This window comes from Equus przewalskii, chromosome 6 (genome assembly GCF_037783145.1).
Source record: "Equus przewalskii isolate Varuska chromosome 6, EquPr2, whole genome shotgun sequence".
NCBI lineage: Eukaryota > Metazoa > Chordata > Mammalia > Perissodactyla > Equidae > Equus > Equus przewalskii.
Window position 1 is genome coordinate 76,182,420 of NC_091836.1, and position 22,686 is coordinate 76,205,105.

The 22,686-nt window shown below is 38.1% G+C and overlaps 1 pseudogene; it reads left to right on the forward strand.

Annotated features, from left to right (window-relative positions):
- Window positions 1–1,570: 1,570 nt before the first annotated feature.
- LOC103540232 (zinc finger protein 215-like) overlaps window positions 1,571–22,686 on the forward strand; it is a 28,122-nt pseudogene continuing 7,006 nt past the window's right edge.

Here is a 22,686-nt window from a genome sequence, read left to right on the forward strand (position 1 = left end):
ATAATTTTTCCATCTCGAAACTAAGAAATACCTTTCCTGATTTTATTCTAATTTCATTATTTAAATAAAATACTTTAATCAATCTGGAATTTACTTCAGTACATGTAATTTATTTTCTGAAACAGTTAATGGATTATAGTGGATTAAAGATGGCCACAAAGTCTTTGTCACTCTCTCCATCAAGAAGTAGACTTTGTTTCCCCTCCTCTTGAATCTGAGCTGCCACTCAACTGTTTAATCAATAAATGCAGCAGAAGTAATACTGTGCCATTTCCAGGTCTAGCCTGTAATAGGACTTGCAGCTTCTACTTCTTTCTTGTGGAAGTCAGCAGCCACTAGTTCAACTACCCTGATGCTGCTCTGCTTATGAGAAGGCCAGCGTAGCCACAGAGAATGTGTATACATACCCCCCCACAAACACACACATAGACATATGTTTTAAAAGCTCACCAAATGATTCAGATGTACATCTAGGTTCAAGAGCCAGTGGTCCAAGTTTATTAGACAGTATAAGGTAAATTTGGATAGAAAATATAAAACCAAATTTTGGACAGCTTGACTAACTAGTTGAGACCTATGGATTTTAATCTATAAGCACAGGTAAGCCACTGGAGTGACTTGAGAAGTTGGGGGAAATTGTCAGGCCAAAGAAAGGAAGAGGTGGTTTGGCATGGGCTGGTCTCCAGGAGAGATGTAAACAGAGACCCAAGATTGGGATTATAGGCCAAGATTTAAAGTGTTCATTTTTGTTTTAGGTTAGAGACAGGAACAAAGTCTTGTAGAGAAAGCACAATTTAAAAATTTTCAGCTATCTTACCCTGTTATTTTGTATCTATTAATTTTATACATAAGAATTTTTCCATCTCGAAACTTGTGAGTTTGGAATTAGTGGTTGTGAATAAGCCAATGATTTGAAACCTATTTAGTCAGAGCAAAAGAACAACAAATCATGAGTTGGTATCGTATGTGAAGATAAACAGTGCTGTTACCACTAAAATCAACAGATAAGAATGCCTATTACCATAATTATTTAATGTTGACCTGAAAGACTTAACTAATGAAAGAAAAATAAATGAAACAAATGAAAAATTTAATTAATAGAAAAGAAGAGAAAAAACTGTTATTTGCAGAGAACTTTCTACTTAGAAAATCCAAGAGACTCATTATCAAAATTATTATATCTGTCAAGAGTTTAAAACCAGATATAAAATAAAAATATTAGTAGCTTTCTTACATGTTAGAACAAAATGACTTAAAAGTAACAAAATACATGAAGGTGATTTTAAAAATAGGAGTAAGGAAGTTACATGAACAATGAGTTGTACAAATATGACAACAACAAAATTTATTTAGGGAAATACAGTTAGGAATTTTGCCATTCAATAAATACTGCTGGAACAATTACTGTTTTGGTTATCTATTGCTTCTAATAACTTACTCCAAAGGGTAGTGACTGAAAACAGCAATCATTTTATTAATTCTCACAATTTTGGGAGTTGACTTAGGAATTCTTACTCTCCATATGGTGTTGGCTGAGGATGCAGCGTTTGACTGAGACAGAATGGTTAAGATGGCTTATTACGTGACTGAAGTTGATGCTGGCTGTCACTGGGAACTGAGCTGGTCGTGTGAACCAGAGCACCTACATGTGGCCTTTCCGCGTCTCCTCAGTCTCCTAAAGCCTAGGCCCAGAAATGGCATGGTATCACTTCTGCCACATTCTGTTGGCGAAGTAGTCATAGGATCAGCCCTGATTCAAGGGGAAGAAAAGTAAACTCCCCTTTCTATGGGGAGAGTGTCAAAGAATGTGCAGCTGTTTTGATCTACTATAGTCTGTCAGCTGGCCACAAATTATCTTTAATTTCCCCCTTATTAAATACATTTACTCTTTCCTAAGACCTCATCTTATAATGGCGTCAAGCTCGAAGCCTAGGATCTTGTCATCAAAATTAGGTTCAGGTTTGGATGAGGTGCCTCTCTCTCTGAAGGCTGGTGAATTAAAGTGACAAGTCATCCATGTGCCCCCACACACCCAATACACAATGGTGAGCAGAGACAGGAAAACTGCAATTGATACTCCCATTGTATTCCTAGACTCTACCACAGGAGATTCTGATTTAACAGTCTAGCTTCCAGCTTGGGTATTGTACAGATGTGATCATTTCTGCTAGAAATTAGATTAAACCAGGATGAACTGATAGGTACTTGTCAAAGTTGGATGTATCAGTGGGGCTGCTTTGAGGTAAAAGTCATTTCATAAAACAAAATAATAGTACCTAAGGACAGATTAGATATGAGAAATAAAGAGCAATGGTTAGTCAAGATCTCTTCATGAACTCTCGTGTAAATATGAGTAGAACAGTGACTCACTCAACAAAAATGAAGACATTAAGGAAAGTTCTTTCCACATGGAAGATGATATTCTCAGGCTCTCATTTGTTGAGTTGGAAGAGAGTAGTAGGATATTCAAGTGGAGATGTCCTGGAGACTGGTAGAAACAAGGGTCGGTAATGTATGAAGATGCGATTTGGCTACCAATAAAATGTGGAAGATAAAATCATTAGATGCACCTGAAGTTATGTGGAGAAGGACAAAGGGCAGTCAGTGAAATTTGAATGTTTTAATTGCTAGAATATGTAGTATACTGGGCATATTTGTGCAGAAGCTAAGTGAGAAAGGAATTTTGGGAAGGAAAGTTAAACGAAACAGAAACTGAAGACAGGTGAAGAGAGAATCTAATCTTAATAAGAAAAGGTGAAGTTTTGAGTTCTAGGAAATACAGAGAAAAATATCATGGCACTGTTGGAATCGGGAGTGGTTTTGAGCCCAGAAAAAGGATAATTTCCTTGCTACCTTATATTACAGTTTTTTCTGCCTTTCTTCAATATGGGGAACAATTGCAGGCTTATAGAAAATAGAGGCACTAAAATTGCAAGTCTGTTTTTAGCTGGTTAAGGTATGGTGCCTGTCAGTGTAGACATATTCCTAAAGATGTGACTAAGTTGGTATTTTAGTAAGGCTTATTTATTATTGGTGAGCAGCTTGGATTAAAGGAGACAGGACGCTAGAGAAAGGAAGATTAGGCATAACCTTCACAGACTAGTTTAGCACCAGTGATAATCTGAACTTTGAAATGCCACATATCTGAGTTCATGTGCTGATGTTTTATCCAAGCCCTATGTATTCTCATTATTCCTGAATAGATTTCCTCATATTTTATGATCGCCTAAACCCGTTTTGTAATATTTTTATCCAGTTTATTTCTTCTGTAATTATCCTTTTCTAACCTCACCTCACATTTCCAGTCTGTATTTAAGACCCATAAAATATGCATTTACCCTGATATGGTTTAGCTTCTCTTTCCTAATTAGACAATTTCCCTTCTAGTTCTTGGAATTTTTTTTATTTCTTTTTAGTCAGGCAATTTTGGAAAACCAAGATTCAGTTCCAAAGCAGCGAATTTCTGGAGAAGAAACATCCCATGGAGTGATTATGACAAGACTGACCAAGAGTGGACATCCTTCTTTAGATGGCTGGAGAAGTGATGATTGGTTATATAGGAACCAGGAACACAGGAACATAAATTTGCTACATGAAGCTTTAATTCATAAGACAATCTACACTGAAGAGGGAGACTTTGAATCTAGTGCAAGTAAGAAAAGCTCTGATGTTAAGTCAGTTGACTCAATTTTTGATACACAACAAAGAATTCCTATGAGAAAGGGGACCCCAAGGGGTGATAAGTTTAAAACTAACTTCAAATTTAACTTAGACTCAGTAGGTAAGCAACATTCAGAGTATAATGAACGTGAGACTGCCTTGAGCCTCAGTATAGATATTCAATGCCCAAAAAGTCATACCACAATGAATTCCTATGGACGCTGTCAGTGTGGGAAAGCCTTCAGCCAGAGTTCATCCCTTGTTTGACATCAAATCATTCATGCTGGAGATAAACCCTATAAATGTAGTGAATGTGGGATATTCTTCAACTGATGTAAAAACCTTCATCATCAAAAAATTCATATTGAAGCAAAGGCCTATGAAGGCGATAAATGTGGCAAAGCGTTTAGTAAGAGTGAAGACAGTAATAAAAATCCAAGACTCCATTCTGGAGATAATCCCTATGAGTGTAACTGTGGAAAATCCTTCAGCAGGAGCTCCTCACTTATTCAACATCAAATGATTCACACAGGAGAGAAACCGTCCAAATGTAAGGAATGTGAGAACACCTTCTTCAGGGGTTCAAACCTTAAAAACACCAAAAACTTCATAGTTATAGGACAAGGTGAGAGAACTCCTATAACAGGAAGAAATTTGGGATTACCTTCAGTCGGAGTGCAGAACTCATTGAACATCTGTGAATTTGTGCTAGAAGGAATCCTATGAATCTAGTAAATGGAAGAAAATATTTGTCGGAGTATTCTTTAATTGCTATAACAGAATTAATACTGGAGAGAAATCTGTGGGAGCCTTTCCTAGCCACAAGGGTTTCGAGTTAAATATATCACCAAAGAAGTGTGTGTCTGTCATTACTCTGATACCCATTACCATCATCTCTCCCTACTTCATAAATGGGACCTATGTCATACTTATATTCACTTGATCTATTGATGAAGTAGGTATTAAGGAGCCAAGGAATATCCTTGGAGTTGATATTTAGTAAAACTCAAATTTTCAGTTGTTATAAGGTCACAAGAAACCAGGAGCTTGCAAGAATATAGGAGGCACACATCTAAGGACTTAATTCTCTGAATTAATGGAGAAGACTACATGACAGCCAATTACTCCACCCCTGATAATATCCTTGGCTGTCCTGGTGCTGAGTCAGGACTAGAATTGAAAGAGGGTTATCAGCTGCAATGGCAGGTAGATATGTTGTTCTTAATCTACGTGTATTTTTCAATATCTGCATATTTTAAAGTCTCTTTGGGATCTAAGCTGTAGAGACATCTGTAACCCTAGGTCTATCATTTATCCCAAGCACTAAAAGGTTAAGTTTTCCTAGTACTGTGTGTGCCAGAATTTCCTCTTTGTTCTGTAAGCCTCTTCAGGATCCCAAAGGGTTCTTGAGCAAAGATGCTTACCTTATTCTGCCCAAAAAGTTCATACTGGAGACATTTCTAATGAATGATGATGGTGGCTCTTTGTCAGAGTTCATACCTTCTTCAAAAGTAGAAAAGGTATATTGGAGTGAACCCCGATGATGAGTTAATAAATGTGGAAGATTATTCTATGTTCATTTGTTCCTCTTGTACTTCACAACAAGTTACGTTCTTTAGGAAAAAACCCTACACAAATAATAGTTATGAAAAGTCATATAAACCTAAGGGACTTGTAGATGATCCTAATGAGAAAAACAGTCCGATTGTAAGAAATTCTTGAGGTATATAGTTCAGTCATTCGTCAAAGCAATTAAATGTTTAATATAATGGATTCTGACATTCTAATTTTAGGTGTTCTGAATCTAATAGTTCACTTTTTTTGGTAAGCTGTGATTTTCTTTTGGGTGGATGAAAGATAAAAGTACTATTTTCATTTTTTGTCTTCTCTCAGCAGCTAGCTATTTGGGTCTAAGTAAAATGATTATTTTTTTCTCCTAAATCTCTAAGCCTTCTAAAAAATAGGTTTATTATTTACTAAGTTAAACATACATAGCTTCAAAGAATACCTTTTTAGAGTGCATTTAATGTTTACTACTTTGAGTATTTACAGCCAATTAACACTTTCCATGAGTCTTTTTCCGTAAACCTATTTATTTAATAAATATTTGAATTTTAGTGTGTGCATTCAAGGGTAGATATCTAAGCTGAAAAAATGTAGGCAGACTGGAAATTAGATAGTGTGTGGTGGAGGGTGAAAATGTTAGGAGAGATGATAAAGGAAAAATGAGTACAAAGCTACAGGGGGATGAGGGCATGACATCAGGGAAACAGAAGTCCACTGATTGGAATATGGCACTGGAATAGAATGGAGCGGGAACATAGAGATGTGAAGCTAGGGAGAGACTCAAAGGCCAGGTCATGAAAGGCCTTGTAAGCCGCCTTTGAAGTCTGGACTTTATCCTAAAGGTAATGGCAAAAAATAAGATTCTTGTTATTTCCACAATTATTTGGTGCTCTGAAAGTGCTAATTGCAATAATGAGAGAAGGAAAATAAATGGAAATTGGAAAGGAGAAAATCACTTGCTGATATGGTAGACCATCAGGACAACCTTAAAAAAATCAATTGAAAAACTTAGCTTTAATAAGTGAATTCAGATATACTATATATACGCCACCTCCCTCAAAAAATGCCTTGAATAAATGCAAAGAGAGTTCTGGATGAGATGACTATTCTAGAGATGTTGAATCTCCCCACAGTAAACTATAGAAAAAAATTCTAATCGGATAGGTCATTGGGAAGATTATTTCACAAAGTGATTATAAAGTTTATTTTGTAAAAGTGACAGAATAGCTAGAAATATTTTTGTAAAAGGACAGTAATAATGGGAACCTTACTACTAGATTAGTAACATAGTGTGGTCCTAACCTAGGAATTGACATCTCTGGGACAGAATTGATTGTAACTAGACCTTCATGTTTATAAGAATTTAGCATATCGTTAATTGTCACTTCAAACTGGTGTGGGAAAAAGACAATAGGACACATATATCATTGCAGATGCATTAAATATATGAATATATAGTATAGGTTGATATTAATCTATTAAAAGCAAAAATAAAAATTTCAACATCTGGAAAATGGTCTAAAATATTAACTGTCAATTTATGAGAAAAGATAACCAATAAACAAGGGAGAGTACTATTTTCACTAATAAAAACATAAAAAGATAACATTTAGCATTGATAGGCAACATATAAAAGGAATAATAACACTCAATTTTAGCTGGACTGTCAAGAAATGGTAACTCAACCAGTAACAGGAATGTAAATAATGACTACCTTTCTGGAAGCCAATTTGACAACATCTATCAAGAGCCTTCAGAAAGTCAATACAAGGAAACAGACCAGGAGTTAAGGATTCAAAAGCCTCAGGAATGTATGTTCATCACCAAAGGGCAGCACAGAATGCACAGTCTAGAAAAAGAGAAATGAGAGTTGCAGAAAGGACCAGGCATCCAGCCTACAAAGAGAGAGAGGAAGTAACTGCAGGGCTCAGCCTGAGACAGCAAAAAAGAACAAGTATGGTTCAGAACGATCAGACCTTCAGCAGCAGCAACAACAATCACCGAGGGACTAGGTCGGAGATGAGGAGCTAGGGGTAAGGCAAATAGATCACCTAGGCTCTCTTACCTCTACTTAAAGATGTCAATAAGCACTTTAATAGGCTGTCGATCTATTTCATATTTAGGGAGCTGTGATCAAGTCATTGGCACAGATTACTCTGGAACAAAACATTCTGATTAATCCTCCACTCCTGTAACTTACTGTGGTAATTATGACACCTTGACACCTCTTTTACAGAGGCCCCTCTGGCCTTTGCAATTCTGGAAATATGCAATTACCATTAAGATCAAGAAACCCACTTCAATTGTGGCCATTTTTACCATCGTCTCCAGCCTACATAAAACAGACACTATAAGAGCTTCAAGAATGCCTTTGCCTCTCTTTCAAAACATCTCTTAACTCTGGTCAAGGGAGGAGTAATAAATCCATTCCAATAGTCCATCACCCTGCACCTCTGAATACTTTTCTGTATGGTATATGAGAAGTTATTTTATTAGAAGTAGATCAAGTTTGATTCCAGTCTTTAATTAGCCAACTTAGTAGGTTGCTGTTTCTGGTGTTCAAGGCGACACACTACATCCCAGGTCTCAGATGCTTGCACCCATGACAATGAATTCAACTCAAGTGTAACCTATATTTGGTCTTTCTTAGGATCTACTCCCATACTTGCTCTACAGGCTCTTACTAATACAATTACTGAGGTCTTGTAATTCTTACAGTAATAGATATATCCTCTAGGAGCTGGGAATGCTTGCATTTTTTTCTATCAGGATTATGTTGGGATCTAAGTCTCATTATGGGCTAGGAACCAATGATGGTGGTGGGGATGGGTATTGAAGAGATTTGGCATAAGCTTATAAGGCAAACACACCCCAGGTGTAGTCAAGAATAAGCTTTAATGGGGCCAACCTGGTGGTGTAGTGGTTAAGTTCACACTCTCAACTTCAGCGGCCCAGGGTTTATGGGTTCAGATCCTGGGCGTGGACCTACACAAGTTGTCAAGCCATTCTGTGGAGATGTCCCACATACAAAGTAGAGAAAGATTGGCACAGATGTAAGCTCAGGGACACTCTTCCTCCAGAAAGAAGAGCAGGATTGGCAACAGGTGTTACCTCATGGCCAATCTTCCTCACCAAAAAAAAAAAAAAAAGGCTTCGAAAGAGGAGATCTGACACTCTCAAACAAGTATATAAGGGATACCAAATGTTTTCATTGACAGTAGAGGTCCAGAGGGATGGAGTGGCCATGGTCTTAGCCTTATCAATGTCTACTCAAATGCCTTATCCAATGTTCTTCACCAAGTCCCTTTCCATATCTCTGAACAGGTTATGAATTTAATTGGTGCTGCAATTCTGCAACTGTTTCAGTCAGAGTGGAGTTTGGTCCTCAGCCATGTTTGCCTTGTAGCCATTGGAAATGAGGAACTATTTCAAAACTGTCATAAGCGCCTTCAGGTTATTCTCTTCTGGTTCTTAATTCTATGGTCACAGTTCTTGGTTGCTCATTCCCTGTGTTCATTCCCTAAGGTGACAGGAGAATCCAGATGGCCTCAAATCTTTCAAGTCATTCTTTTCACCATAGCAACTGGAGGCCATAGCCACTTGATCTCTCAACACCTTGCCCTCTGCGTGCACTTTTATTCAATTCTGTCACCAGTGAGAATTTGAGAAATATTTTTTTTGAGGAAGATTAGCCCTGAGCTAACTACTGCCGATCCTCCTCTTTTTGCTGAGGAAGACTGGCCCTGAGCTAACATCCATGCCCGTCTTCCTCTACTTTATATGTGGGACGCCTACGGTAACAGCATGGCTTTTGCCAGGGGGGGCCATGTCTGCACCCGGGATCTGAACTGGCGAATCCTGGGCCGCTGAGAAGCAAAACGTGTAAACTTAACCGCTGTGCCACTGGGCTGGCCCCCTGAGAAATCTTGATGCCCTCAACTTCTAGTTTCCCTCCAGCAAGGAGGTTATCCCTGGGCTCCTCTCAGTAACCCAGTCCTGAATCCCATTTAGAGGGTCTATTTTCTAGGACCACTTGGTCTCAATAATTAGTTTGTGTCACGACAGGATACAGATGTCATACCTAATTTTAGAACAATTTGATAATGGTTTAATAATAAGGGACTATTTAAAGAGGTGTGGGCAGATTCTAGGGAATCCACAAGAAATTAGGGAAGCGCTGCAGAGACAGTAGCAAGGAGATGTTTTATCCTTAGGCCTGAAGAGGCAGGAGGAAGGATCCATCACCAGAAACTAGAAAGAAAGGGTCATGTAAAGAAGGTACTTTGGTAAGAGCTGTGACTTCAGATCTAGAAGAACAGGCAGTCAAAATCAACCTTCCAGTCCTGTCAGGGCTCCCCATTGGCCAAACCTAGTCAAAGAGGGCTAGGGAGCCTGTTGACATAGTCCGTTCAGGACACCCTCCCAGTGTTGGAGAAGGGTAGGGAGTGAATCTAGAAAGACAAATAGAAGATAATCTGGTGCAAGATTCAAAATAATCTGATAAGGGATTTTAATGAGCCTCAGTCCTCCTGGATATATCTGATTCACATCCTTGGAAATCCAAATCTCCTTGAACTGGTTTCTGTACCCACTTAGATTATTTATAGCATATGTTGAAGTGGTTTTTTTTTTTTAATTGATATAATTGACATATAACATTATATTAGCTTCAGGTGTACAACATAATGATTCAATGTTTGTATATATTGTGAAATGATCACCAAGATAACTCTAGTTAACATTCATTACCACACAATGTTACGTATTTTTTTCTTGTGATGAGAATCTTTAAGATTTACTCTCTTAGAAACTTTTAAATATACAATACAGTATTATCAACTATAGTCACCCTGCTGTACATTACATCCCCAGGACTTACTTATTTTATAACTGTAAGTTTATGCCTTTTGACCACATTCATCCATTTCACCCACCCCTGACCCCTCACCTCTGAAAACCACCAATCTGTTTTCTGTATCTATGAATTTTGTGTTGTTTTTGGTGGGGGGCAGGGGTTAGATTCCATATGTAAGTAAGATCATGTAGTGTTTGTCTTTCTCTCTCTGATTTATTTCACTTAGCATAATGCCTTCCAGGTTCATCCATGTTGTCATAAATGGCAGGATTTCCTTTTTTTCTCTGGGTGAGTAATATTCCTTTAGAGAGATATATATATATATATATATATATGTATGTTCCATTATATATATATATATGTTTATGTGTTTTTATATGTATATACACATCTTCTTTATCCATTCATCCATTGTTGGACAATTAGGTTGTTTCCATGTCTTGGCTATTGTAAATAATGCTGTAATGAACATGGGAATGCAGATATCTTTTCAATTTAGCCCTTTTGTTTCCTTTGGATGAATACCCAGAAGCAGAATTGCTAGATCATAGTTCTACTTTTAATTTTTTGAGGAACCTCTATACTGTTTTCCACAGTGGCTACACCAATTTACATTCCCACCAACAGCATGCAAGGGAGCCCTTTTCTCCGCACCCTGACCAACACTTGCTATGTCTTGTCTTTTTGATAGTCATTCTAACAGGTATGAGGTGATATCTCTGGTGGGTCTGATTTGCACCTCTTGATGATTAGTGATATCGAGTACCTTTTCCTGTACCTTTTGGCCATTTGTATGTCTTCTTTGGAAAAACACCTATTCTGATCCTCTGCCCATTTTTAAATCAGATTTTTTTTTTTGCTATTGAGTTGTATGAGTTCTTTATATATTTTGGATATTAACTCTTTATCAGTTATACAATTTACAAATATTTTCTCCCATTTGGTAAGTTGTCTTTTCATTTTCTTTATGGTTTCCTTTGCTGTGCAGAAGTTTTTAGTTTGATGTAGTCTCATTTGTTTATTTTTGCTTTTGTTGCCTTTGGCTTTAGTGTCAAATCCAAAAAATTATTTCCAAGACCAATGTCAAATAAAACTAAGATGTTTAAAGTGTACATCCTGGTGATTTGATATGTATACATCATGAAAGGATTCCCCCCATCTAGTTAATTAACACATCATGTCCATGCCAGCCAGAGTTCTTGAAGGTATTGTCCATACTAGCTCACTGCCCACTCACTCTTCACTCACCTGCAATCTGCTCATAGTCCTCATTACCCTAAAGAAAGAATTCTAGACAAGGTCAACTGCTTCTTTGTTGGTGAACCTAACTGAAACTTTTTGGAGTTCATCTTCCCTCCCCTTTATGTCTCTGTGGTGTTTGATGTTACTAACTGTTCCCTTTTTCTTGAGGTACTTTCTTCTCTTGGCTTCAGTGACACCACAATATCCTGATTTCCTCTCACATCTTTGGCAACTCCTTCTTAGTATCTGACCCTCTGGTCACATGATGTTACTGCTCAGGGTTCTTGTCTTCACTGATGATCTCGAGCCCAAGTATCTTTCCTAAGTTCCAGACCCACAAAACCTCTCCCTGTTGGAGGAGGTCATTTAGAGGGTGTGACTGCTGATTGACCTCCAAGCTGGACCTAGGCAATTGGAGGTTCCTCACCCCCACCCCTGTCCTTGGAATGTACGTTTCATCTGCTATCCCCTGCTAGGAGCTGTTTCAAGGACATAGTCTTGAGAGAGCAATATGTTGTTGAGACCATCTGGATGTTATACATGACTGAACCCAGTTAAGGCTCTATATAAACTTGTAAGATTCCGGCAGGTGGGTGCAGAGATCTACTCGTCTTGTGGCCGACCAAGAGAAGCCTCCTATGTAAGTTCCCTTGCTTATTAAACCTGCCACCTACCAATCTGGAGTGGTTTGCCTCTTTCTTTGGTCTCTCCTTGCCTTCTGTGTATGTGGGCCAGTTTCAGATTTCCTCCAGGAAGCTCCCAAGTTTTTGAACCAACTTTCCATTTGTATGGCTCACAGGCTTTTCAGCTCCAATGCAGGAGATCACAGTCCAATTTACGCAGTTGTCCAAACTAGAAAACGTGCCTTCTCTCTCCTGCCGTGCTCCATAGCCCATCAGTTACTAAGGAATTCTGCTAGTAGCTATTCAATATTCATTCATCCCACTTCCACTGTTACAGAATCTTAGCTGGGTATGTATCCACCTAACTTTATATTTCCCTCTGTTAAGTACTAGCTAATGGGATGTGAGCGGAAGTGATGTATGTCACTTCCAGGTCTTGCCCTCCAAGCAGCTAGGCATCATTCTATTCTCCTGAACCCATTCCCTCTCCCTGCTGGCTGGGAAACAATGAAAACTGTAGTAACTGCTCTGGACTAGAAGTGGAAGCCAGTATTTAGAATGGGATCCTGGACCACCTCTGGACTGTTTGAGAGAAATGTTTCAATCATATATAAGCTACTGTATTTAAAAAAAATTTATTTTGTGATTTCTTTGAACACAAAAAATATTTTTCTCTATTGTTTACACTGAATTACGACTGAAAAGTGGCCCTGACTGGGATCTATTTGTTATTATCTTCATAGATGTGATCTCTGAACTTAGTAATGTACCAATCCTACTTCAACTTCATTAATTTTTTCCAAGTATGCCTTGGTATCCAAGTTGTTTCCTCTTGCTCTCATTACTTCATTTTCATGTGGTAAGGGCTGAAATAGGTTATTTTTTTAAAAAAAGATCTACTGTTATTTGTCAGAGACATAACTAGGTAGCACTCTAGCAAGTGAGGAAAATCCTGAGAGAGATCACTAACTAACTATATATGACAATGAGATTGGTGGCCAAAAAAGAAAAGCTTCTGAGAAAGAAAAATATGTATAATTTGTATTTTGCTTTTCTTTTTTTGATGAAAATGCTTCTTATGAAACACCTACATCTACTAATACAATCTTAAGATATATTGAAAATCAAACTTCTAGATTTTAATCCTGGATTTGCCACTAGTTTATCCTCTAACCAGTTATTTAACTTAGGACTCTAATTTCTCACCTGACCCACATTTTGATTATTATCCAGCTCAAATGAGGTAATATATTACTTATTGCTTAAGTACAAGAATTTCAAATAAAATGCAAATGTATGATTTTAATATTATTATTAGAGCTCGATGATTAGGACAGTGTTTAGCTCATGGTAAGTGCTCAAAAATCATAACCACTGTTAATTATTATCCTCCAACAAAAGCAGCAGCCTGGCTTAGAAACTCACAATCAACCCTCCAGAACATCAAATAGTTCCAGGGATGAAAGATTCCCCAACTATGTGTGTTCAGAGGTTTTCTAACAGTCAAACTGAGATTCTGTGGAAGAAATTTCACCACTAGAATCCATCACAGATACAGCGATTCACTTTTAAACAGGGATAGATCCAACCCTGCCCCCACCATTTACATTAATATATTTTCAATTGTGAAATGGTTAGAAAGTTTTTTTCAAAAGGAGAGAGCCTTGCCTTTGCTATTCCCATCTATCATTAAATTAGAAAAGGAAGGTAACAATTCTTGGAGACCTACTCAAAGATAAATAGGAAATATGGAAAAATCCTGTGGCAGTAAATATTCTCAAAAATCTGGACAAGTGTGTGTTTGTATTCATGCATGCGAATGCAGTCTCCCCAAGCATAGGAGATACTGATAAGACCAAAGCAATTATTTCAAAAACAAGAGAACTCAACACTAGGGGGCATATTCACCAGTTGCCTGACAATCTAAAGGCGGGTACTGATGGGTATCTGCCCTACTGGGAGACATCTGAAGAGCAAAGTTTGCCCACTGGAAGATAAAACCAAAGATATCTGGTCTAATACTGAAATATGCACATCATAGAGGAAACCAAGTAATTAAAAAAGGACAGGAGAAAAAATGGCTGAGGGAAGGAAAGGAAAAGGCTATTAGAAAATTAAGTTTCTAAGAATAGCAGAATTTCCCTTTATATCTTCATAGTTACAGAATGGTAACATCTCAGTGGGTTTGACTTCTGAATGAAAATGTATAACTTTTGAAGTCAACAAAAATCTAAATCAATATTCTGTGTTAGCTACTATTTATTTGGCTCTTTCATCTTAAAATAATTCCTTCGTGTTCATTATGTAGTGGATAATACAAAGCTGCAGAGAGAAAGCTGACATGAGCACTGCCTGCAGAACGTACATGACTTGCTTGATGCTGTTTTAAAGTTTTATTTTTGTCAATTTCATTATGAACATAGTCATTATTAAAATAGAGTGCTATAGTTTAAATAAGAAGGGAATTTTCCAGTCAGGTTTCTCTTCCTGTGAACCAGTTTTCCTATACAAGCAACTAGAAATAGTATTTATGTGTGGGCCACATGCAAAAATTTTAATGGATTCTTGCTCCTAAACCCAAAAAATCTAAAGTATTTTCTCTCGATATATTTGAAATCATTGAAGATGTGGCGAAGTTATGGTGATGCTTTCTCTTCAACAACCTCCCTTAAACATTAACAGTACATCAACGCTGTGCTAGAAGCTGGAGACACTCCAGTTACTCAGAATCCCGAAACATCATGCAAGGTGGCAGGTACTATACAAATGATGTGGAAGCACAGGATTCCAGAGACCAGACTTGGCAAAGTTTAAGCCTACAGCATGGGGCAAGATCTCCAAGATGGCTCTGAAACTGCATTTCAGGATGGAGAAGAAACACCTCCTTACCTGAGCCCTGCTTGTGAAGGGCTCCCAGTCCATCGCTCCTTTTCCGTGCTCCTCTCCTAGGGAAGGGCAGAATGGTATGAAGGCAGAGCAGCCAGAGAAGAAAGGAGCAGAGGGATAGTCCCTTTTATAGTCTGAAGTAATCAGCTTCTCTGGGATAAAGCATTATAAACAAGTCTGAACCCCTACCCAAACTGAGAGATTAGCTGGATCAGAAACCATTCCCACAAGCTCCCAGAATAAAATCAGCTCAGCTCAGGCCAGAGTGGTCTGAGCTCACTGGAGCTGCTTGAGCTGTAGGAGTTCCATCTGAGCCCTATGAGATCCTCAGAATGTGCATCTCCAATTCATAGTGATAAATGACAAGCAATGGGATATTGGAGTATATGATGAAGCCATTTGGTATAAAACTAATTTGGCCTGAACTTATTTTTTTTCAAAAAGGGACTGAACTGGCCCTTGAGCATGTGTTATATATCTGGTTTAAGTATGTACTATATCTTGAAGACAAGAACAATGCCTTTAAAGACAAGGATGTAACTTCCCCACCATTGGCATTTCCTTAAGGATAAGCATCTCTCCCTAAACTAAGGATCGATTGCTGACCTGCTGTGCTCATCTTGTGAACACCCACCTTGAGACCACTGGCCCACTGTGTTCACCGAATTGCTGTGCCAGCAAAGCAGTCTCATGACTATTGTAAAAGGGACATTACAGTCATATGTGATACATGCTCTTTGATGGTTAAATAACCACCCTGTACACCCCTACTTCTTTGGAGTATTTCCTTCCTTTGTAAAAGGACTCTCCCAGGCTATCTTGTTCTTAGGGTTAGCTCATAATAAACTCACCTAAATTTTGATTTATAGAGTGTCTATGGATTATTTGAATCAATATTTCCTTCTCTTTCTTTCCATATTTCCTTCTCTTTTTCTTTTATTGTTATTCCTGAGTTTTAAAACTACTGCTGACAGAAGACTAGTGTTGTTCTCTGTGGGTGTGTAAAATGGTGGGGGTGGGTGAGCACAAGATAATGAACACAGCAGACACAGGATAGGGAAGGAATTTGGGAGAAGAGACCTGGGCTTATTAGAGTTTCTTCCTCAGAGAAAGTGCTTTAACTGCCTTACTGTTCTAGTTCGCAAGTCACCCAAGGACAAAGGGGGAAGCATGCTCCAAGTGCTAATAAAACATGTTAGTTTTTATTTTATGCAAAAGACCTTTATGCCTGAATTAGCTGTTTGTATACAGTGGTTGATTTGAAGATTAACAGTTTCCAACATTATATTAGCTGATTTGGATGATTCAACACTAAAGTGAGCTAAACTCTTAAACGAATATTGTGTCTTCATGATGAGAAAGAGAGAATTTCACTGTTGTCTCTCTTTTATATTAGCTTTTTCGTAATGTTATTTCTGACAGCTTTCCCTCAAACCTAAATGTCATGCAGCATTTAGATTTGTTGATTATCTTTCTCCATGATCTAATTCATTATAGCATTGCACGTAGATCGGTAACTCCTGCCTCATTGTTCTTTTATTTCAAACTTTTTATGTCTGACACAAACATAAGATTCCTGGTGAATCTTATACTCATTTTTTTCTAATTCCTGCAGAAATCCTACCCACATCATCCTATATTCCCCCTCCCTCTCCCAGTAAATCTGCACACCTGCATGGTATAAGTCCATCTGCATGGACTTCTAACTGAGCTCTTCTGTGCTGGTCTCTCACAGTACTTTCTTTACACTCTTATAATGCTTCTGTCACATTGTGCTGTGTTGTAGCTGTTTCCTTGTTTATAGGAAATCTCCCGTCTCCCAAACATCAAACATCCCACCTCCCTGTGCTTCTCCCACTTGTGGGGGCTTCTGTGGTGTTCATCTCTATCTTCTAGTTCCAACACAGTGCTTGGAATATATCAATGATCAAGAAATGTGTGATGACTGAATAAGGAAATTAGCATATCTGTCTCAGCTTGTTTCTTCAGGTATATGTGAGGATATTAATAGCTGTTTTAGTGAGTTGACATGAGGAACAAAGAGGACAAAAGGGGTCTGGCATAGAGTCTTATCAAAAAGACTTACCTTTTCCTAATCTTTTCCCTCAGAATAGGAGCATAGGTGTTTTCTAATAAGCAAGAGTTTTAATGTCAGAGAGAAGTTTGAGTCCAGGATCTAACAGTTACTAATATGGAATTAAAATAAAAGATAGAGGACCCCTAAAAGAGAAAGACAAAGGTGTGGCTAACTGGGACTTAGAACAAAACACAGTCAAGCAACCATGCGAGGACTGAGGGGCAGTCATGAACTCTGTTCTCAAAAAAGCCATAACTTAGACATGAAACTAAGCGTTCCTTCCTGATGGAGAGCCAGAAGCCTCATATAGCTGATTTTAGAATAACAGTATCTATAGGGGAGCCAACCACTCCCAGGGCTTTCCAAACAATGCCTGTGCTATGGATTTTGCCTTTGTAAGCTCTGTCATCCCCCACCCTCCCCAGAGCAGACTTGTGATTTGTTCTGACGGCTGCATCTCCGTGATTTGCAAACTGTATGAGCAATAAAGCTTTCCTTACTAAATTCTTATATTCTGGATACTTTTGTTGACACTATATTTACTTAAGTCTTGGATGTGGGGAACTCTATACCTCATCTAATGTTAATGAGAATTAAGTGAGGTTAATTTTGCTCAGTACTTGGCCTGAAGTAGATGTTCAAACGTGAATTCTTTTCTTCTCAGCACATAATTGCTCTGAAGATCCATTCTGTCAGAACAAGAGACATCAAGGGGAATGTCTCCAGCTGCCGTGTTCCCTCAAGTGTTTAATTTGAACCTCTGAGCTTTTCTGTTTGATTGCGAACATCTTACAGTTCTTGCTGGATTCTTTTGCACTCTTACGCTGGGTCTTATATAAGTGCCTATGTCTCTCCATTGCTGTACTCTGAGTCTGCAGATGATAGAGACTGTATCTGATCCATCTCTGATTCACTCACACTGGAAGCACATTTTCTGTATATGGTAAGATTTCACTCAGTGTTGTATAAATTATTGAAGGGTGTAAAGCAATTCCATGACCTCAAAATCAGATGCACAAAAAGTTCATTCCACCACACAGCTTCTCCTGTTACTCAGGTCAACCCTCAATATTGAGAAAAGACTTTTGCTTTCATTCCTCAGTCTCATCTCAATTCCCAGAATTTTTTTTTTTCCTGAAGAAGATTCTCCCTGACCTAATATCTGTTGCCAATCATCCTCTCTTTGCTTGAGGAAGATTCACCCAGAGCTAACATCTGGGCCAATCTTCCTCTATTTGGTATGTGGGTCACCACCACAGCATGGCTGCTGACAAGTAGTGTAGATCCACATCTGGGAACTGAACCTGGGCCACTGAAGCATACCATTCCAAACTTAACCACGAGGCCATGGGGCCAGCCCCAAATGTTTGTTTTTAACATGAATATTTGTTAAGTGATTAATGAAAGTTCTTTGTGAGCTGTTTTCTCTAGGCTTTCATGTTTCTTTTTTTCCTGACAGTTTTCTAAAGTTCCGTTTGAAAACTTCTAGTCTTATTCTGAATAAACTGAGGGAAAGGAATTCACCCAGACCTCCCCAGGGATAATAGAGAGAGCCAGTCCCCCAGGGGCCCACTCAGGGCTGGGGCTAGGGTGAGGCGAGAGAGGCAGTTAGGGTACAAGGGAGCTTGAGAGTGAGGGAGTGCTTAAGCTTTGCTCCCTAGGTGCGTCACTTGCCTCACCCTCATCCCAGCCCTACTCCCGGCTTTGAGTAAAGTCCTGTGGAGTGGGCCAATCCGTCTGTAATCCACTGATTGGAGAGAGAGAAGGGCGGCTGAGGTCACTGGGTCTCTCCTGCCTGGCATTTCTCTCAGATCATTTTCTTCCAGCTACCTCATGTTTGGCTAAGAGAATATAGCTTTTAAGGGACTGTCTGAGCTGCTTCTGAAATCTGGTGGGAGATACTTGCCAAGAAAGAAAGAGAAGGAATAGAGGAAGAAAAATCAGATAACCCGAGGAAAGACACAGAGGCATCGGATCCTGCCCTCAGTGGACATCTCTCCCTACCTCTTAGGGAAGTGCCCAGCTTCCATCAGTAGTGCTTGTTTGCCAGATGAGGGGAGAGAGACAGGAAATGCATCTTTCTTTTCTCCTGTGAACACTGAGTTTTTCCTGCTTCTACTGTCTGATCATAACTCCATCCTACTCACTTCACAAAATTTGAGTTTTTGAGCAAATTATCAGGTGGCATTATCCTTGCATATGACAGGGATCTGAGAATTAGGGCTGCTTTGTCCAGTTAAGAGATAGGTCCTTTTTTTTAGTTTCCTTAAAGTCATGTATTTACAGGGAAAGTGGACTCAGAGTCGTTTCTCACTACTTTCTAAATGTGTGACCTTGGGTCACTCATTTAATCTCTCTTTTTTTCATCTTACCACTTTTCTTTATATTGATCAAATGAGATAATTCGAGTGCCTAACCTGAAGTATGGGCTCAAAAATTTATTTCTTCCCATCTTTTCTTCCCATTCAAGTCCTACTTAAAGTATGCTTTAGTGTAAACTGCATCTCAGCCTCGTGTGGGGGTGTTGAAACCAATTATGCAAAATGTAAGAGGAATTGCAGGTGGCTTCCACCATCAAGCAGAGGGGAGAACTTCCTATACCTTTCTAGACATTATGATATTTCCTCTCAGTGATGGCATTGAGCTTCTAAGTTCAAGATAAGTATCCACCGATGGGGATATGGAAGAGTAAATGTAGAGAATTTGTAGTGGATGGGGATTTAAGGTGCCCCAATTGCAGAGGATCCTGAGGGATTTTCAGCATGGCCAGGTAAAGTACAAAGGGCAATGAAGTCATAAGCTCAACTCAGAAGAGTGACCACCATGGAAATTGTAGGGGTGGGCCTAAGGAAAGAGCCTCCAGCAATACGGCAGCAATTGTAGACTTTGCTGGACCTGAAGGGGTTCAACTGCATTCTGGTACCACTGGTGAGTATTGAGAGCATTGGAAGAGATTACTAATCACTAAAAGTACACCTGGGGTTTGGGGTCCTATTTTAGGAGGATGCTGATCCAGGATTTTTGTTAGTTTGGTCAAGTAGTGACTTGGAGTTGATGTAATGTGGTCTGCCATTTTAGGGGAATATATTTGCACCCTTAAGCTGGTTAACTCGGACATATTTTTTATGTATCAAAATCAAGCAAATCCTGTTGGTTCTACCATCAAAATATATATTGAGTCAGGACACTTTTGACCAACTACAGCACTAACCACCATCCTACATGCTACAATTGTCTCTTTCCCCAACTGTTGCAATAGTCTTCTAACTCATTCCTCTGTATTGGTCATTGTCATTGTACTCTCCTCCACTCCTCTCTCAGTCAGTTCTCTACACAGCATCTTTTTAAATTGAAAGTAAATTGTCACTTCTCTGCCAGGAAATCTCCAAGAGCTTCCCAACTTACTCTTAGCAAAAGTGATGATCCTGCTGATGTCCCACAAGGCCCCCCATCATCTTCACCTCTGGCCACTCTCGCCCTTGCTTATTCTGCTACAACTGCACTGGCTTCCCTAATGGTTCTCAGTCACCTCAGGCATTCTACCACCTTGGGGCCTTTGCTCTTGTTCCCTCTGTTCAAAAAACACTTTTTCCCAGCCATACCCATGGTTCACTTCCTCACTTTCTCAGAATTCTGCTCATATTTCACTCCACATGGAAAAGTCTTCCCTGATGACCCTATATTATATAGCAACCCTCTATGCCCAGCACTCATTATCCACTCTACTTTGCTATGTTTTCTTCTTAGCACTTGCCACCATCCAACATACTATTTCTTTACTTGTTTAGTTATTATCTCTTCCCACTAGAATTAAGTTTTGTGAAAATAAGGACTTTATCTCTTTCTTTTTTTTAACCTTTGGATCCCCAACTTTTAGCATAGTAGCTAGAAGATACTAGGACCTCAATAAACATTTTTTTAATAATTAAATGAACATATAAAATGGTAATATTTTCCTTATTTTACCAAAATTGGATCATATTGTATACACCTGTTTGTAACTTTCTTTTTTACTAAATATGTTTTCACATCTTTCTATGTAGACATGCAAGGAGTTACCTCATTTTTCTTAATTTCTGTATTAAATTCTATTGGTGAGATAGACCACTTTTCTTTTTAGCAACCTCCAAGTAACGGACATTTAAATGGTTTCTAGATTTTCTTTTTATGTGAAATTCTGTGATGAAGACTTTGTACAATTATCTTGCATACATTTATATATTTACTTAGGATAAATTCCTAGAAGTGGAATAGATAGTTCATGCTCTTTATTAAGGCTTTAGACACACATTATGAAACTGCCCTTCTGTGCACTAATTTATATTTCTACCAGAAATAAATAAACCTTACCATTTCCACATATGCTGGCTAACATTGGCATTATTACTTATTTTAGTTTTTGACAATTTTTTGTTTTTATTGTATTTCATGTTACACTTATTTGGATATTAATGACATTGAAGATTTATTTATATATTTATTTACATTTTGTATTTCAGTTGCTTGGATATGCGTTTTAATATTCTACCCATTTTACTTTGATGTCTTTATTTTTTCTTGTTTAGACATTTTGATAAACTCTTTACATATTAAGGATGTTGAATTCTTGTCTTTATTAAATATTGCACCTGTTTTTTCCCTTTCTGTCATGTTTTTAAACTTGATTTTTGTTTTGCTTTATTTTTGCTATACAGAAGTTTTAAATTTATGGGAAATCAAATCTATCAATATTTTCCTTAATACTGTCTGACTTTGGTTTTATTCCAAGGTCTTTCTCACTGAAAGATTATAAATTACTCCAAATAGTTTTCACTTCTATGGGAGTTTTTACATTTGGATTTTTATTTTATGTAAAGTATGTGGCAATCATCTATCAAATGTTTCTTTGAATGGTATATCATTTTATTTCCCACAATTGTTCAATATCTATCTTCCGTGGACTTCCTTTAAATGCTATGTTTACTTATATCAAATTTCTATTTTTGGTCTTTTTCATTGGTTCCTTTATCGTTCTATTTGTACTCTGGAAGCATATGATTTTAATTGCTGGTCTTTATAAATAAGTGCAATATACCATAAAATCTGGGCAATTCTCCCATCATTATTATTTTTAATTGTTATTTAATGGGTGTTAAAAATTATTCTTTCAGATGATCTTTATAATTATTTGGTCAAATTTTCCTATGAATTCTGAGTATAGTTTTTAGTATCTAGTCTAGCCAAATATCCACCAGCAGGGAACTACTTACAGTGTCTCTCTCTTTCTCTCTCTGATCTCTCATCATCTATTTAATAACTTTATGAGTGGCTGTGTGATCTTCTTGGTAGCTTTTATTTGTCTATCTTTCCTTGGTCACTCCCACTGAGGGTGAGATGCAGTCATACTCATTTTTATTCTGCTGGCAGTTGACAGAGTTCTTGGACTATAACAGGTGATCAGTAAATAATTGCTTAATGGATTGGTGATTTTTCTCTCCCTTCTTCTCTGAATTGAAGTTTCTGCAGCTGTACATGGGTGTAATAGTACCCAAATTGTTTCCTTAAAGGAAACAAATAGAATAATATGCTTAAGGGGCCTAGCAGAGCACCTTACCAAACAGGCTTTGCTTTTTTCATCTCCATATTCTTTGATGTGGCATCATCGAAGATGAGAAAAAAAATGATATTTAAGTCAGACATGTTTCGGATTCATTCTGAGAAATGCATCGTTGGGTGATTTCATAATTGTGCAAACATCATAGGGCGTACTTACACCAACCTAGGTGGAATAGCCTACT